Source organism: Corvus brachyrhynchos, unplaced genomic scaffold, assembly GCF_000691975.1.
Source record: "Corvus brachyrhynchos isolate BGI_N302 unplaced genomic scaffold, ASM69197v1 scaffold182, whole genome shotgun sequence".
Lineage (NCBI taxonomy): Eukaryota > Metazoa > Chordata > Aves > Passeriformes > Corvidae > Corvus > Corvus brachyrhynchos.
The window spans coordinates 141,638-146,690 of NW_008236807.1; the positions used below are offsets into that span (position 1 = coordinate 141,638).

Genomic DNA, 5,053 nt, shown 5'->3' on the forward strand with positions numbered 1-5,053 from the left:
TGACGGTTCTTACAGTTTCTCTTTATGGCAGTTCAAAACATTACAGACCCAGACCGACCTCCCTGAAACTGTAACATCTTCCCGTCTGGAGGGAATCTCTGCTCTGTGACATTTGCCTGTGATGGTGCTGCGAGTTTCCCATCCCGGGTTTAAGGTATCCCTCACTAGAGGTGGCTGGGGAGGAGCGACCGGGAGCGCTTTGCTTGCACCAAATGGAATTATTTCCACCAGACAAGGGCAGGGCCTTGTTGAGGACAATGATTTCCTGTCTGTGAGGTTTGATTGGGTTGGCAGCAGATTTTATCAAGCCGCTAAGGCAGTGAACACCCAGCAAAACAGGTGTCTTCTGCTGGGGTATTCTGGAGCTTCCAAAGCACCAGGCTCTTGGTCTTAGTCCAGTCAGAACCATCGAGCTTGGCATGGGCTCCAACTCCTCTCAAATGACACGGCCTGAGATGGGGTCCTTGAAAGCTTCTGTCACCTGTTGTTTTGGCTCCTGAGATACTTTATCCAGGAAGAACTTCCTGAAATTAGATACAATATTTGAGGGAGTACCTGATAATTACAGCTTGCCCTTTGGGAACTGTCCCAGGAGTAGCTCTGTTTCCTTGGAAATCCACACACTTTTATCAATTCCTCGTCCTTTCCATTGTCTTACTCATGTGCCTTGCACAGTTTCTGTTCCCATCACCAGAAAAGCAGGCAGCAGAGTAGGAAACACTTCCAGCTCTTATACTGGCAGCTGATATTTTGCTTTTCTCCCCTAGAACCACAGCTGGGGCCTCTCAGAATGCTTCAGCAGGTCTTAAAAGTTCTCCCCAGCCTGGCGCTGCAAGATTCCTCAGGAGAGGAGATCAGAGGAGATGTTTGTGGGATTCACACTGGTGACCTCCTGGGGTGCCTCTGGTGAGCTCCTTGGTGTCCCTTGGCATGTCCCAGGGTCCTTCACCTCTCAGGTGGCTCCAAGACTGTTCCCATTCCTGCACATGGCAGAACTGTGCTAATCCTGAGCTCACCTGAACCCAACGCTGCCTTTACACTGATCTTCCATGAAGTGAGTGTTGTTATGTCCCTGTTCCCTTAAAATCCCTTCCTTTCAGCTCTTTACGGTAACAAAGTGCACTCCTTCCACCCTTTAATATTGTTACATATTTTAAACCTGTTATTCTTGTTGCTTTCCTCCCTTCTCCACACTGCTGCCCTTTCATCAGCACAAGGTGACAATTAACACCTCCAACCTGCGGTTTTCCTTCTCATGTATTGCTAAACTGGGATTCACGGGATTGATCTTCCCTAAATCTAAATGTCTGCATCAATGCCGGGACTAGTTATCTGGATGAATACAGCAAGAGCAGCTCAGGATGGGATTCCTCTGATTAAATGTATGCAGGGGCTTAGAGCAGCCCTGGGTGTCTTGTTTAGGTACAGGAACACTGGTGAGATAAATCTCTGATACACAAGGTTTTGCTGAGAAAGCAAATTAAAAATTACCGTGGCTACAGAAATGTAAATTCCTCACATGGGAAATCAGCATGGCCACGGCTTAGTCCTGAGGAATTTGGGCTAAAGGCCATAGAAAGGGGTGTGAGAAAACTGGAAAAACTCTGTGACTTTGGTGTGTTGGATGATGAGGGTAAAATTGTGTGCTATACTCTCTTTGTCTGAAAGGAAACCACCCAGCCTGTGCCTTCTGGGCGCCTCAGAGGACAAAAACACCTCCTGCCTCCAGCCCGGCGGTGCCTCCAAGGCGGGGGAGTGGAGCAGAGCTGGGGAGTTCTTCGGGGAGGAAGCGCGGCCGTCTGGAGCTTATCGCTCTGCCCAGCGCGGAGCTCAGCCTGCCCGCTCCTCTGACACAAACCCGGGCAATGGTGAGCGGACACCCGCCCAGCCACGGGGACATCGCAACAAAAACACATCCTAAACATCCCGCTCGGGCTAATCAGTGTTCAGGGCCTGCTCTGGGCATTTATTTCCTTAAGGAAAGCAGTCTGGACATGAAGCTGGATCTCACGGTGAGCGGACTGGCAGCTCTGTAGGAAGTCACTGCAGCAGCACGTTTTTGGGGAGCTCTGTGTGCTGCATCTGTGTGAGGATCACGGCAGCTGGGCTGAGGAGGTGTCAGCCTGGGGCTCCCTGGAGCTCTGCCAGCTCTGTCCCACACTCGAGGACTGGGATTATCAAGTGCTCCAGCAGCCACTGGCATGGAAATGAGTCAGGACACGCCTGTCCTAAAAACCGATTGAAAAAAAAAAAGCTGGTGTGAAAACCAGCTTCAGGCACCACATGGGGATGGGAGGGCACGGCCTTCCTGCCAACAAGCTCCCACCTCATTTCCCCCTTCTTCAGTCTGATCTTTGTCTCCCCATTAATTCTACATGGCAGCGGGTAGAATGAGATGCTTTAAGTTCCCTTCCCACCCAAACCATTCTGTGGTGAACTTGACCAGACTATATCTACATTTATTTATATCCTGTATTTGAAAATAAGAAGTGAAAATAAGCTGAAAGTATCTGAGGAGTGTCTGCAAAAGGGGAGAACTATGTGGAGAGAGGGAATATTCAGATGTAAGACCAGAAAAGTGCATTTGCAGAGCCCTGACAGGAGCTGGGAGATGCTGCAGGAATCCAAAATCCCCCCAGCAGCAGCTCTCCAGAACGATTACAGATTTTGGGGACTACAATCTTTAACAGAGCTTTTCACTACAGGAATCATCCCCAAACTCATCCTTGGTCAGCCCCAGAGAAGCCGTGGAAGGCAGAGCCCGGCCAGGGCCACTTAAAACAAACTCACTGCACCAGCAAAATTCTCCCTGGAGTAGGGAAAATCATCCTGGCTCTTTATGAGCCGTGTGAAGGCAGCTCAGTGCACATTCCTGAACAACCCCTGCTGCAAGGACACACGTGAAAGGAAAGCGGTGGACGCCACTTGCCTTTTTTAATCTGGAAAAGAGGGAGAGAAGAAACAGGCCAAGGAGCTGTGGCTGTGTTCTTCCCCCTCCAGTCTGCACCGTGAACACTTGAAAAATGCTGTTTGTGGTCTCTCAAAGTCAGTATTTGTTTCACAGGTGTGAAATCCCCATCCCTGGAAGTGTCCAAGGCAAGGCTGGAGAAATCTGGGATAATAAAAGGTGTCCCTGCCCATGGGAGGGGCTGGAACTGGATGACCCTTAAATTCCCTTCCAAGCAAACCCATTCCACGATTCTGAGATTTTTCTGTGATTTTCTCTTCCCAGACCCCAGGATGTGGACATTTAAACCTTTCCCCACCGTGTATCGTTGTTCCTCCCCAGTCTTTCCCTGAACACTGAATTTGGCATTTCCTGACCAGCCCTCCAGCATTCCCATGGCTCCCTTCTTTCTGCTGGCCACAGGCACATTTGTACTCCCAATCAGTCTTTTCCCAACCTTTTCACGTAGGATTCTGGCCCAGCACAGCCTGGATATCCAGGAGAACCTAGAGAGGCACGCACTAATGCTCAGTTTTCCGAAAAGAAAGTGTTAGTTTGTTCACAGTGGGAAACGAGGCCTTTTTGGATCATTTCCAGTCCATCTCAAATGAATATCCATGCTGTTCCTTTGAGAGGCTTTGTTCCTGGATGCCTTCTGCAAAAAAGACCACACGTCCCAGCACTCCACAGCCACCAACTCAGGGATGGGGGGCACTTTCCCAATCCCACGGATGGAGCAGCCCATTCCAAATCCATCAGCACCATGCGGCCTTGGAAATGCGCACCTGGATGGGACTCTGGGAATGCCATCACCCACCCCGCTGCCCGAGGCAGGAGCAGCTGCACCTGCAGCATTCCTGAGCCGTGCTTTGTCCAACCTGCTCCTAAAACCTCACACTCCGCTGGCCCGAGGCCCTTCCAGAACTGTCACATCCTACCCCCGTGGGATTTTCCTGGTGGCTCACCTAAATCCACCTTTCTGCAGGACCTTCCTCCTGTGGAGATCCCAGGATATGCCAGGCCTGTGGGGTGATTCATTAAAAGCCCAAGGAATTTTTGATCCACCAGACCTCCAGCAGAGAGCACGGAATAAACACGAATGATCCCTTAAATGAAGGCATACCCCTAAAAATATTTTGCATTCCAGGCTGCTCTTCACCAGCTTTTGGGAACTCTTCTCCTCATGCCTGTTCCCGTTGTGTTTTCCACATCATTCCTAAGGAAAAACAAATCCGACATGTTCAGGGAATCAGGTATCAAGTCCCACCTCAAGACTCAAAAAACCCACAGATTTACACCAGTTTTTATTATTTCCCTCAGCTCCCTTCCCCTCTGTGTTTTAAATCCTTCCCCTTTACTTTTCAACTCCCTAAACCATGGAATCTTTTACATAGGAAAAGACTTTTAAGATCATTAAGTCCCACTGACCCTCCCCGCTGCTTGGGCACAGCGAGCGGTGAATTGTGAATTCTACACAAAATGGAAACAATTCCCATTTTTAACTGGACTTCTCCACACAAAATGGGGAATAACATGATTTGAACTAGATTTTTTTGCAACAACATGGGGAAAAAAATCCATTTAAAACTGGATTTTACGCACACAAAAAAGTAAAATTTTTATTTTAAACTGAAATTTTCCACAAAAAATGGGGGGAAAATCCGAATTTAAACCTGGTTTTCCCCAAAAAAAAAAAAAAAAAAAAAAAAAAAAAAGGGAAAATGTCCATTTAAAACTGGATCTGTGGCAAAAAAAAGAAAAAAAGGAAAATATTTGTTTTAAACTGGATTTTTTCACCAAAAAAAAAGGGAAACATTTCCATTTTGAAGTGGACTTTTTCCACAATTTCCATTTTAAAATGGGTTTTTCTGCCAAAAAAAAAAAAAAAGGGAAGAAAAATCCATTTTAAATGTGATATTTTTCCTCACAAAAAATAGAAAAAAAAATTAAACAGATTTCTTCAAAATTTCTATTTTAAAATGCATTTTCCCAGAACTTCCATTTTAAACTGGATTTTCTCACCAAAAATATGGCCCAACAAAAAATCTATTTAAAACCGATTTTTCCGCAATTTCCATTTTAAACTGATATTTTTCACAACTTCCA

The 5,053-nt window shown here is 46.9% G+C and overlaps 1 long non-coding RNA gene across 1 annotated transcript; it reads right to left on the reverse strand.

The window, feature by feature from the left end:
- Positions 1-3,401: 3,401 nt before the first annotated feature.
- LOC108445131 lies at positions 3,402-4,568 on the reverse strand. Its single transcript, XR_001859882.1, has 2 exons — positions 3,913-4,568; positions 3,402-3,602 (listed from the first exon to the last, which is right to left on the reverse strand). It is a non-coding gene; the product is annotated as an uncharacterized LOC108445131 (long non-coding RNA).
- Between the last annotated feature and the right edge of the window lie 485 nt (positions 4,569-5,053).